The sequence below is a fragment of the Strigops habroptila genome, chromosome 2 (assembly GCF_004027225.2).
Source record: "Strigops habroptila isolate Jane chromosome 2, bStrHab1.2.pri, whole genome shotgun sequence".
Taxonomy (NCBI): domain Eukaryota; kingdom Metazoa; phylum Chordata; class Aves; order Psittaciformes; family Psittacidae; genus Strigops; species Strigops habroptila.
Window position 1 is genome coordinate 60924352 of NC_044278.2, and position 14232 is coordinate 60938583.

At 40.4% G+C, this 14232-nt stretch overlaps 1 protein-coding gene across 1 annotated transcript in view; it reads right to left on the bottom strand.

Moving 5' to 3' along the window:
- The window catches only part of ST6GAL2 (ST6 beta-galactoside alpha-2,6-sialyltransferase 2), a 181392-nt gene that overhangs the window by 150169 nt on the left and 16991 nt on the right, over positions 1-14232 (bottom strand). The gene's annotated exons all lie outside the window — the stretch shown is intronic.

The following is a 14232-nucleotide window of genomic DNA, read 5'->3' on the forward strand; positions in this document are numbered from 1 at the left end:
TTATCTTGGCAGCATTCCACTTTATTCAGCAATAGATGTCACCTCAATACCTCACCACAAGATCATCTCCAAATGTTGTTGCTTCTATTTCTATGTGGTTCTACAGAGCTGGCAATAACATGAGGTCCTATTTATAATTACATTGATAAACCTTTTACCATTCAGCCAATTGATTCTCCATATCTGTGCCTGTTGTTTTGTTTAACATGGTTTTCTCAATGAAATGTTAATACGCTTCACTAAAACACTGACAGTCATAGATGAGGTCATTGAATAGGCAGCCCAACAAGCAACATGTATTCCAGAGTAGAATAACTTAATTAAATCTTTCCTCTGAGGATTAAGAGTGTTATTCTGACAGGCTTTTACAAGCCTGAGTGTGCTTGTACAGTGCAGAGAAGTGTGGTGCAGATATAGGGAGGCAATGGAGCAGCCTGGGGCAGCTTCAGTGGGGTGCAATGTCCCCATTGGAGCTTTCTGGGATTCAGCCAGGTCCTGAAGACTGTATCACTTGAGGATGCATCACAAGGACTGGCTCAGGGTGACCCTCACATAGCTGTTAGGTTTGGGTAGCAGGGCTGGAGAGGTATCTGTGTGGGAGGAGGCCCAGGACTAACCTTTCTGGAACAGGGACACCAGCAAAGTGACTGCAGACATGAGTGACCCATGCTGGGGCAGGAACACCCTGAAGTAAACAGCAGCAGAGGAAAACCAATGAGAAGCAGATATCAGCGGAAATAAACAATACACGTGGAGCAATAGGCAAAAAACATCATGCCCACAACCACAAACCTGTGCCTCACAAACAGAGTTGGGAGTGACTGGGTGTCCCCTGGCAGCCCATGGAGGTTCCATGGTGGAGCAGATATCCACCTGCATCCTGGGGAGGACCCCACACTGGATGCCCAAAGGAGGCTGTGGCCCAGTGGGAAGCCCACGCTGGAGCAGGCTGCTGGCGGGACCTGTGGCCCCATGGAGAGAGAAGCCCACACTGGTGCTGGTTTGCTGGCAGGACTGGTAACCCCACAGGGGACCCATGCTGGAGCAGTCTGTTCCTGCAGGATGCATCCCACGGAAGGGACCCATGCTGGAATATCGTGTTCCTGAAGGACAGCACCCTGGGGAAGGGACCCATGCTGGAACAGGGGAGGAGTGTGAAGAGAGACAGAACAATCAGGCTTATTGTGCTTAGACTGATAGTTAAGACAGCCATTTGTTTCTTGTGTTTATTTATTTAGAATGACTGAAATTATGTGAAATTATGTAAGAATAGATTATAAACTGACTGCCACAAAACCAGTCCAATCTGTGTCACAATAGGGAACAAGGCTATCATTTTCAGTATTGGCAGGATCAAGACCTAGAAGAGTGCTAATTTGTTTAATTTAGTGTCAATGACGATCATTTCTTTTCACTTCTTGTTGCCAAGATTTACAGAAAAGTATTGCACATCCAGCTGTCTTCATGGGGATTATTGTTTATTATGGTGTTAAGGAATACCTGGAGACAAAATTTCAGATTCTGACAACTGATTTGTACATAAAGCAGTGTGTATTACATCTGTGTGTTCAAAATCCAACCTGATGGCTTGGTAATTGCATGTTAGCACAAAGAAGGCTCTGTTCATAAATGTAGTTCTCAGTTCCGCCAGTGCAGATATGAGTGTGCAGGCTTGTTACCTGCAGACCTCAGGCTGGTCCCCAGGTTCTGGATACATGCTTGACAAATGAGTACATTTTCTTAGGCAAAATTCTTTCTTGTCAGGAAGTAATACTTTTCTTACTTCATGCTCTCACTTTGGGGATAGTACATTGTTAAAATGAATTCAGTTAAAGAAATTCTGCACTGTAATTTTACACATACTTTGGGGAAAAAGTAGTAAAAAGCTTGTGTGGTGTCTCAGTGTTCTACTAAAATCATGCTGATAGGCACCTATGTCACTCAGGAGATATAAGTGGTCCACATTTGTATTCATCCAATCGTGGATTCTATTAATTTACCCATCCAAATTGTATGTAATAAATGTAAAAGACAGTCTTCCAAATGGAAACTAACAACATGTTTCAAGTCAGATAGAAAGCAACTAAAAGAGTACTCTGTCTCCCACCTCTCTAAGTGCAGAGTTATCACTAACATAAAATTAAGATCCTTTCAATATTAGAAGTACTTTGCATTTCTAAGCTGAATTTGGCAGGTGTAGCTAGGAATCATCTCAAGATGTAAAGAACTGCACTATCATGCTGACAGGAGAAGGGTGACAAGCAAAGAAGAATGAGAAGGAAAGAAGGACAACGGGAGAAGAGACAGAAGTCCCTGCAGTTCTACAGAGGAATGTAATCTCAGTGAGGATGATAGAGATAACCATGGTCAGGTCCTGAAGACTGGAGTTTGGACAGTGCTTTGAAAACAGCTTTCCCTGCATCTCTGTGCAAACCTCGAAGAAGATGACTAGTCTTTGGAGGTGACCAGAAGTTATGTTTATGCTTTAAACATCATTAAAAAAAATGGTTTCACAAGTTTGATATGTGCAAACGTGTGTTTATAAATATGAAGCAGCTTGAGAAATTCCTACCACTAGTCATGTATTAAGGAATGAAATGCTTTTTCAAATGTCATCTCCTAATTTCTCGGTCTCCTAAAATGCTGCTCTGTAGCAGTGGTATCATGAACTTTAACATTCCATAAGTAATACCACTGTTAAAATAAACCCAAAACAACAAAAAACCTGAACACAACACCCCCCCCCCATAAACCCCAACAAATAAACCTTCCCAGCTCAGTCTCTAATTGAGTGTTTCCTGCAACAGGTAAAAACTTGTGCATTTTTCCATAATTCTCTCTGGGATAGGGATTATCAAATTATAAATGCAGTGAAAGAGTAATCCTTATTTCTGTGGGTACACAAGAAAACACTGTTAGTTCATTTCAGTGATAGCTACTTAAGGTAAGAATAGTCTACCATGTTTTTCTAAGACTTACGGTGATTAAAACTGCCACAGGCACTAATATGGGGATAAAAAATTATGCTAGAATAGATGGACAAGAAAAACCTAAGTGTGTCCTCACATCAGCAGTGAGAAGTATTTATTCAAGTCATGCCCTGCATGCCTTCTCCCTCATATAGTCACCATAAAGAATACGGGTAAGCTAATTAGGGAGCATTTATTGTCTTCTTTTAATTGGTTAGTAGTTGTTAGCAACTAAATCAAACATGTAGCACTTTATTCTTTTCCTTTTTTTTTTTTTTTTTTTGACTCTCTGAAGGGCTAATTAATCCATTGTCACCAAGATATATAGATGTTCCAAAACTTTGTTGCAGAGATGGCCAAAGTAGCAGATTTTAACAGTAACAGGACAGCTCGAGCAAACATTTGCAAGTAAATACATTAAACTTATGCACAGCTGCATGAATATATGATTATGGATTTTTTCTATACTAATGATAGTGGTACATAAATCTGCATTTTGATGAAGACAAACATTTTCACAAGTAGCTAATCTCACCTGGGTAAGCAAAAGAGATTACCCAAGTTAGCTACTATAGAACATTGGATTGTTATGTATTGCATTTGTTGGTCTGAATAATCTTGTGGTTGTATTTAGTTCTGCCTGTTAAGGAAAGAAGTAATTTAATGGGTAATATTCTGTACTTTCAAAATAAAATGAAGAAAAAAGGCATAATTTCTAACACAGGTTTCAATATCAGAGTTCTTTATTTATACAAAGATGCAAAGTACCTGCGTTTTGCAGGTCTTGGTCACTAGATATCTCCAGTCTCACAAGACTTCCATTGTTTATCAGCTCCTTTCATGTGAACTTACCTTACATACAGACTTTTTAAATTTCTTCTACCTTCCCACATGCTATTCTGAATCATTTCCAGTTCTCTCCTCTACCACTTCTTCTTCCCTGATCCATAGCTTCTGTTTTCATCTGCACTCCCTCTTTTCTGTCCATATCTCACAGAGCTCCATAGCTCGCTCTTTCCCACCTATGGCCAAACACTTGGTATTTGATTCTCTGAACTTATTCCATCATCTTTCTGCAGATTTTCATAACTGTGTATTTTCCCTTTTACATTCTTTTCTCCAAGTTCCCATCTCCTCTCATTTTACTGGGCACTGGGAGCATACGCTTTGCTCATGGCCCAAGCAAACAAAACCAATACATGCTTACTTCCGCAGAGCAGTCTCAGTGACATCTCAAGGGTGGTCTTCTATCAGCCTGTGGAAAAAAGATTTATTCTACTAAACTAAATTAGGATTATTTTTATTTTCAATGGTCTGAAAACACATCACAGTCCTTTTGGGTTAGTATGTTTGCCAGGAGCATTTCTCAATGAAAACTCACGTGATATAACTATGTCTTGGCAGAATGTCCTTCTTCAATTCTGGTCAGTAAAAGTCCCACCAGACAAGAGTTCTCTACAAGTTAAATCTCCAATACAACCTTAGGTGAGATTCTAAGGATACTTTAAGAGCTTTCAGTTGAAAAGCTTGAGTTTAAACTACAACTGGCAGGCTCTGCTCTGTGAAAAAGAAGTAAAAAAATGAGACAGAGAGAATGGTCTATAAAATAGTTAAATCTCCACTCGGTAAGACTCAGCCCACCTCATCTTGGGCACAAAAGCAGGCAGCAGAGGTACACTCACTTATAGATCTGCCACATCCAGTAATTATATTTTCCCCTCCATTTTATGAGTACTTTATTACTTCAAAAGTAGGTCAGACCCCAATAGAGAATGTGGGAAAGTTGTCTGTTGGAAACTGAAGCATTTGCACAGAGTAGAGTTAATTTACTGATATTCAATGCCTTAGTAGTGATATAGTGGTGCTAGCTAAGACTACAAGGGCTATGTTCAGTTGAAATGGGCCATTGGAAATGAGGGTTTGATAGGGATTAAATCTTCAGTTTGAATGAGGTCTCAATGTTGAGAACAGTTGTATCAAGTGAAAAGATAACTCTTCAGTTTGACCTTGCCATTCTCCAGGGAATGCTGACTAACACTGCTGTACTGTCGTATGCCTATACAAGCTAATTACTGGTATGTCTGAAACCCACCTGGAAAGCTATGTGGAAGTGCTGTTTAGGGCCTGACTTGATGTCTACACGCAGGTAAACCTCCGTACAGTGCTGTGTTACCCTACTTGACTGAAGAATAAGGCAGTAATTGCAAGATAAACTATCAATTTTGAAAGACTTCTGAAATTCTGAAGCAAAATAGGATGACTTAAGAAAGGAAATGTAGGCTTAACTCTGAATTTTTATGGCTCTTGTGGATATAATTAAAATCATCCATTGTTTTGAGGTGTGGTTTTTTCCTGATCTTTCAGATCTCTCTCCTTTTAGTTTTTCTATTGTACTTACAATCACATAAAGGTACATTGTTGTTATATAAGATCACTGTTAACACTGGAATCTATTAATTCTGCAAGATAGTATTAATAAACCTAATTCAGACCCAACCATGGTTTTCAATGCTGTGTTGAAAAATTCATTCAGAAGCAGAAAGTGTGATTCACTCAGGAATTCCTACAGCCTCAAGTATCTGGCAGCTGAGTGAGTGCTTGTGCAAAGCATCACACGTGCTTGCCCTGCTCCTGTCCTTAGCATACTCAGTTCAGGCCAGGCTTAGGGGCAGGATGCCGAGATGTGTGTAACTTCAGTCTGACCCAACACAGCTACTTTTATGCTACCATGTCCCCTTCTAGTTTTAAAGAATCTTTTAAAATTATTTTTGTTACTTTGTTGCTAACCTTTTCCTCTCCCCTCCCCTCCGCTCAACCTCCCTCTCTTTCACCTCAATCACGACTATACAGTATTTTCGGGTGTGGGGTGTGGTGTTATTTCTTTATTTGTTTTGGTTTGCTTGAACTCTGAGATTTACTTTAGAGCCACTAGCATGTACTGCAGATAAATTACTTTTTCAAATTATAGAACAAATCCTGATGGCACTTCTCCTCTGGACCTGTCTATCTCATAAGGGCAAGGAAACCTGTTTGCATCAGAAATCTTTTTTTTTTTTTTTCAGAGAGAGTGATGCGTGGCTGGAGAGAAATGTAATCTGGTATTTAAGAGACTCCAAAACAAATATCTACATTGAAATTCAGAGTAAGTAACCATAAAAGTTCAAATCTGGAAGTCCTTTATTTCTGATGAAGGAAGTAGAGGAAGTCAAAATTCAGACAGAGCATTTTGTCGAGGCAAAATGCATTGAGCTCCTCACTGATGCCATCACAAAGTGATCCACAGATTTTACACTGAAATGCTGACACACCTCTGCTATTGCAGTGTACACTGTGTTGCTATAATTATTCTTTGCTCATATTCAGTACTTCAGGCACTGCTTGAATGACTGCTCTCATGTAGCAAAGCTGCCAAGCTTTCCACTTCGAACACAGCAATATAAAGTTTTCTTCATGGTTGCAATTATAAAATTATATTTCTCAGCTGAGAAAGAAAAAAATACATGCAGTCCAGGGGCTCATTTGGTCCTTTTGCAGGAACATAAACCCAAGTAAAAATACTGGGTTGCAGGGGGCAGCAAGTGGTTTGGGCTGCTATTCATGAGGTGCAGCAAAGCTGGATGTTTTCCTTTATCAGAACCGTGTTATTTGGTTACATTTACTGTAGCGTCAGAACAATTTGGGACACTGTCATAGTAAATGTTTCTGTTCATCCTTGTTTACCAGTTGCAGAGAGTTCACATAAAATCTCCGGAGCTCTCTTCCAACAGCATTTTGTAGTTTTGCAGTGTATTAATAATATAAAACCTTCTTGACAGTGTTGTTGTCAGTTTCAGAAAGACAGAAATAAAAATAATCTCAGAACAAATTGAAAACAAATTTATGTTTAAAAAGAAGTTTGCTGAGCTGAGAAACGATTTCTGATTTATTTTTTAAACCATTAGTATATTCAGCTTGACCTGAAACAGCTCTTTCCAGCTGCAGCAATTTTGAAATGGATACACTTCCCTCCCCACCCCCCCCAGAAAAAGAGATGAAAGGAAGGGAAATTAAAAATGAAAAGCTTGATTGAAAACTTGAATAATTTCATTTGGAAAATGTCAAAACAAAACATCTATTTTTTTCCTCTTGTTTTCTTTCCATTAAAAGAGTAATTCAATGAAAAGGAAATGAATGAGTGCATTAAACATTTCAAGAAGAACTAATCTGAATTTCTGGTCTTCAGGAAACTTTAACTGACCAATGTTGCCCAGCCCTACTATTTTCCTCTTGCTTCAATTGCTCTGCTTTTCTATGCAACACCTAGAATATGGGGGTGGTTCTTCATTTGTTAGGTGCAAAGAAATAGGGCAGAGATTATTAAAACACATCTGCTTTTCTACCCTTGGCCATAATGGTTTTCCCTATTTCCCTCAATGTTTTCCATCAGTTGATGTTGTAGCACTTATTTTGCAGCCTTTGCACCTTCTGCCACATCTGTTTCTTACCTTTTTTTTCTCATTCATGAACCAAATGAGAGAATTCTGCCTTGCTGTCGTCTTTCCCATTTTCACTGAGGACCTGATCTAAAGTGCACTGAAGGTTGTGCATAAGCTTTTCTTGATTTCAGAGGGATTTGGCTATCAGTCTACTGGCAACCACTTTACACCTTAAGCTTACTAAAACCAGTTTCCATGTCTGAAATGATACAGTATCAAGCTTGCCCCTAAACCCTTGCAGTATCTTCAAGTTAGTAAATCCACCCAAGTTTATTGGACCCACTTTGCTAATAGTATCAGAAGAAGGGGATGGCTGAGAAACAACTCTGGATTCAGGGCAAGACTAGATAGTGGTGTCCCCTTGGAAAGTGTATAAACACATCATCACTGAGCTTGCAAGGCTTGTGCTTTGGGTGTTGCAATATGGACCTGTGAAATCTTCAGCAAAATCTGTCTTGTTACTCCTGGGAGTCAGGGTCTTGGTGAGATAAGAGCCAGTGATGTGGGGAGTTCAGGCAACCTCTGTTCCTGTGCGAAAGGAATAGAAACAAATGAGCTCAGGTCTGAAGCTGGCTCTCAGGGGAAACCTTGGTTCATGTATCAGCACAACTTATTTAATATTGCAATACTGGGGTCTGAAGGGATTGGCCATTACCCTCTTGCAGAAAAGAAGGGAAACAAAAAGGAAGAAAAAATGATTTTTAGTTGGTGCAACTGATATAAACATCAACATCATGAGATGAGGCACAGGTCACATAGGCTGACACCTGCCTGAGAAATGTCTTGAACTTGTTGGGGAAGGCAGATGAAAGTATTCAAATGCAGCATGGAGGAACACACCATGGAGTTCAGTTTGCTGCAGGAGAGGTGAAGATAGTGTGAACTCATTGCTGGGTCAGGACATGCTTGGGAGGCTGTCTTGAGCCTGTGCTGAACAGAAAAAGGAAGTTTACAGCATACCACAGCTCAGAGTATGAAAATTAACACCTACGGATCTTATTGACAAGTTTCCCAAATGTCTCAGGTTTGTATTTGCACAATTCAGGGACATGTCTTGCTCATATATTTTGAGGGAAGTTCTGTCCAGTTTCTTAATCAGGACTGCAGATTAAAAATTTCGGAGGACAATGGTTATGTATACAGCAACCAAGTTCAAGTCATTACATTATTCTCTCTGACTGTATTTTACAGTGATTACAATGTTTTCTGGTGTATTTTGTATTCCTGATGTTTAGACTATTAAACAATAAAATGCTATTAGTGTTTATCCGCCTTAAGCCACTGATACATATTAAAAACTTTAACTCAAGCATAACAAGCATTTTTCATACCCAGGAATGCAGAAAGTGATACACTGTGGAATATTTCATTATAACACTATATTCGTCATTGCACAGACAATTACTGCAGTTCAGACCTTTTTTGTTATTGTTTGAGGATGAAGCAAGGGTACTAACACTTATGAAAATATTCATCTATTGGTTTTAATTTATGCATTATTGGCAGTGATAAAGAAAATCTCAGCAGAATTTAACAGTTTCCCCCTCTGACAGAACAATGTTCGTAGAGTTTGTAAGTAAAAAATACTCTTGTCTCTTTTTCACTTTGAGGTTTTCTGTATTTTCTAATAAATTATTCAGTGTTTCACATTATGATTCTTGAGCTTGCTCTCAGATCTATTAAATCCCTGTATATGTAAGTTTTATGAACACTGTTTGTAAAGATCATGTAGCGTCTAAGTGCATTAGTAGCAGGGGTCATGAAATATTGAGAGATTTAACCACGTCTGTGAGATAAATAAGTATTTCTCCTAGAGGCCTAAGAGCATGCCTGTTCACATACAACACAAAGCCTTGTGCAATATTGACACATTATATCCTGCTATTTGGAATTAATCCATAAAATAACACTAGCTCCCATATCAGAGTACTAGGGTACTACAACCATCCCAGAATCTCAGGATGATCCTGGGAGGTGTTTTGTCATCACAGCAATCCTACAGAGAGGGGAAGGAAATTAAAGTGAGTAATGAAATATTCTTAAATCCACAAAAGCTTTTTTTAGTTAAAGTTAATTGACTGGTAAAACCTCCTTTAGTGTTCTTTTTTTTTTACCCCAGTCAAGTTCACAGCAGAATATCAATGAGGTTTGTTGAAATGGAAACTTTTCACTGCACATAATTAGAGTAAATGAAACGTGCATCCATTCTCAATGTGCTTCTTTTATTTCTGTAAAATTTTATTTCTCCAAGAATGGAGGCAGGAAAAAATGGGGCAAGTGTCAACTTACATGAGAAGGGATTGAAACTGTCAAAGCCAGCTCCAAAACAATGATAGGGATAAGAAATCTTCCTCTGTGATAGGGGCAAACACTTCTTCTCATCCCAATGTGTGTGCCTCAGTTTTGCCTATGAAAAGCAGACACCCCTAACAAGAATTAAGCACAGGGCGGCAAAGACAAACAGAACGAATTTCCCCTCAGTATGCTGCTGGAGTAGCCTGATCTGAAAACCTACTGCTGCTCCAGTGCCTTGAATTCACTGAGCACTGAGTGCTACTAATACAGTTATAGCCAAACTGTACACTGTCATGATCTTCCTGAGAGGAGAGCCTGTGAGGGATTAGGCTGAGCCTTCCCAAAGTTGCCTTGCTCGTAATCTGTGTCAGACCTGAAAGAGAGCTACGCTCACGCCACATCAGTCTGTACAGGAGATGGGAATGGTAAAATACAGGATTTTGTTGAGTCTGACCCTAGAAAGTGAGGACCAGTCAGTCAGGTTAAAGCATTGGAACTGTAATGCACTGTAATGAACTGTAACTTTCCATTTCAGCAGTGGTCCCAGCAATGCTGCGCATGCAGAGGACAGGAGGACAGGCCCCTGAGGCAGGCAGAGAAAACAGGCAGGGAAGGAAGAAAGAAAATGATGTCATCCTGTTTTTCAGGTGGGGAAATGCAGCGTGAGAATCTTCTCCCAGGATGCACAAGTAGACTGGGCAGAGGCTGGGGCTGTGCTCTGAACATCAGCCCAACATCCTCAGGGCTGTTCTCACAAGCAGGAATGGTCTTTTCCCTCCGCTAGCCAGCTGAGCCTTCACCACCACTGCTATGCCAGTGCTCCTATCCCACCCCAGCTGCCAAGGAACATGCCTTGCTGAAGCCACCATCCCGGTGTTTGCTGTGAGCAGGTTTTCTTATGTTCTTGTGACAAGCTGGGAATGTGTGTGCAGTTCTAGGTACCAGAACACAGCTGATACATAGCAGCCACCACTGGCTGCCCTCCCTCAGACAGGATGTTGTGGGTCAGCCATGCTTCTAGGAACACAGCTCTTGCCTCAAAGCAGCCTTTGCCTCTCTTAGATACCTGCAGGGCTCAGTGGTATGAGGGAGCAGGGAGATTGGAATTAGGAGAAGTGGCTAAATGTAAAGGTAAATTTCTGTTTATTTAAGCCACTCCTGTAGGACTTTTCAGCGTGATTGAGCAGGCCATGAAAGCCCTCTGGATGTGCTCATGCGCACTGTATTCCTGGTGTGCTTTTGTGGATGCCATCAGGATCAATGGAGAAACCAGCATAACAGAAGTCTGGAAAACTTTACCTAGTCACACCACAGTGGGCTTCCAACCATGAAAGGTGAAAAATAACAGAAGGCAATGTGTATTTCACTCAGTGGGGTCAGTTTTCCTGGTTTTATTGTCACTGGATTTCTAAATGATGGAATTTGAGACACCAAACAATAGAGGATGTTCTGTTAGGGTGGTTGTTCACGCTCTGTAGTTCTCTGAAGTGAAATATCTCCTGCTATAAAACTTGAGTTTTACCAAGCCTGAAGCAGCTCTCTGCTGCTACTATTCACTTATTATTGCAGAATTGCTTACCAGTCTCATAGGACATCCAGAGCCCTGTTATACGCGGCACTATATCAGCATGATGCAAGAGACAAGAGTCCGTCCTGAGGAGCTGCCAGCCTTGAGCAGACACTCCAGTCCCAGGCAGGATGGAGAGGTGGCCAGCTGCCTGCCTGGCACAGGCAGATTACAGTGGGGGTTAGCCCTATGCAAGGCTGCAGCTGCCAGATTGTCTGCTGGGCAGATCAGCCTGACTTTAGGAGGTGTCTCAGATCAGTGGAATAAATTGCTTATTGGACATGCCTATATCTCTCCCTTTTAAGCAGTTTAAAGGAAAGGAGTTTTACGTGGCTAAAGACAGCAGTGATGAGTCTTTCCTGAAGTGACATGCCCAGTATCACACAGGAAGCCTGTCAAGGATTGACAGTGGAGACTTTTTGAGTACTGTCTTACCTCCTATTCCACAAAATTACATTTCTTCTCCAGTTCTTGAGAGGCTAATATGTCATCAGTCTTTGCCTTAAAACTAGACATAAAGGTTCACGCCTCACTTTAGGGGTAAGACAGGTGGTACACAGCATCCCTCTTCCTGTCCCCCAGCTCTTCCACTTCCTTATACAAAACACAAACTTATTTTCTAGAAATACCATTCACTTTCTTTCATCCTCTGAAAAATGCTACCCTTGCACTTTTATTTTTTGCATCCTATGAACAAAGATATCAATTGATGAGATACACATAGCAATCAGACCAGGAAATATGAAGCATATTGTTATTAATTTGGGTCCACATAAACCTTTGTTTGTCGCAGAAAAAGCCAGATAGACTATTTTTAGAAGCATTCATTCCTTTGTTTTTTCTGCCAAGTATTTCCAATTTGAATCTCAGAGAAAAACCAATCTGTTACACTCAGACATCTGTGTGATGAGGAGGTCTATCAGGTGCCATGGCAAACAAGTGTGTTTTCTGTGCAATATATTCAAATTCCTCCAGAACTACCTCACTTCCCTCCCCAAAGCACAAACAGTGGTAGCTATGCTGTAAACAAGGAGTGAGCCTAAAAGTGATTTAGCTGTGCTTGAGGAGAAACTCTGTCCACATCTTTGTGCATTATATTTTCTTTATAATTCCTCTGTCAGACTTTTTACCCTGCTGACCCTCAGCAAGTTTGTCAGAGCAAGATGGTCATCTGGTTTTACAGTCTTGGGCAAAGTAAGCAACAGAAGACTAGAAACAGAAAAGCAGAACACTGGCCTATAAATTGAATAATCCCAGAAGCTAAACTCAAAGACAAGCAGAAGTTGAAACACTAATCCAATATGAAAAGGGGCAGGACATTTAAATCAACAATGTAAAGGGTCAGTCTGTTATGGGAGCATGAGATTTTTTTGCCAGCTACTCTCTTTTTTACTTCTTCATGCCTTTAAAGGGTTTTGTTTCTCTGAAAATGAGAAAATTGCAAGCTTTCTTGAATAGGATTCCCTGATAAGAAGGTATACCAGTTACTGACCTGAAAGTAAAGTTTCTAATACAGGGTAAACAAATTAATGTGTAGAAACTGAAGCAATCTAGGCCATATGGGAGGTGTATAGGAACCATTTCCTCCAATGTAATAATATTTTTTGTCCAAGGCACATTCCAAAGCTTGTGTCCACAGGAAGATAACAATGCTGCAAATTTAGTGGGTCTCCTATCTAATCTCCAGCCAAAGTGACAGCCATAAACAATAAAAACTTATCCCTGACAACAGGCTGACACTACTGACACATCAGTCAGTTCTGATATGCTGATCACAGGGTTGGCTGGTCAGTTTCAATATCCTGCGAGGAGCTGATGTATTTGCACTAAACCATTCAAATATGTTCCCTTCTCTACATGCAGAACGAATACTTTTAGTCAGCACTTCTCCAGTCCCCCTCCTCCTCAAGAAATATCTGACTTGCAGCAGTGTGCTAGGCCTGTTCTGGTTAAAACTTCTACTTAACATCCTGATGCTAGGGCCATCATCTGGAAGAGTAAGAGGGGCTGCTCTAAGGGATTTCTGGGTCTCGTATTGTCTTGAATTACTAAGGTAAGAATACTCGGTAATGATATTCCTGCGTTTTCTCTGAGCTTATATTATTTCTGGTACCATGAGTAGTGCTGGCTAAGTAAGCATGAACTGCAACATCTGCTTCACTCTCTGGAGGGGTGTAGCACTGAACAGGCTGCCCCTCCACTACAGAGAGCATTAGGAAACCTGGGGTTGCCTGAGATAAGACTCCTCCTGGAGCTACACCGGAGCAATTGCTCCACTTCAGTAACTTTGCTGGTGAGCACTCTTTGGACCTAGCTCATGTCAGTTAAGAAAGCCTCATGGTCTGATAGCACACACCGGAGTAAGTACCTAATATTAGGTGTACAAGTATATAGATTTGAAATGAGACCTTTAAAGGACAATAAACAGCTTGAGCATCCAGATCTGGGCAGCTTGCATAGCCAAGTCCATGTATTTCAGATTACTTTTGATAAGAAGCAGAGAAGATATAACAAAGGGACGAACCATTTTCCAAAATCTTTTTATGAGGACTAAGGAGTGAAGAAGTGTAGTCCATTTGTTAAAAAAAAAAAATTAATTACATGAAGGAACAAACTGGGTAACTTTTAGAAATGCAACTTTGACAAGCATCACATGAAACTACAGAAAACATTCTCATCAAAGATAATGTGCTGTCCTATATGTTATACAGAAGACAAACATGAAGACTTTGAGTTGGCTCCTCTGTTCAGCACAGCACTGGAAAAAAATAAGGTCTGATTCTCTGGGCTCATTTTACATCTCAGTTTGTTCTTTTCCTCACTCCTTCCATTCTCTTCGCCTTATACTTTTATTTTCACCTCAGTTGCCATCCCTCCTTCATACTTCACAATTTCAAATAATCTCTGTTTAACAAGAGTTAAAACT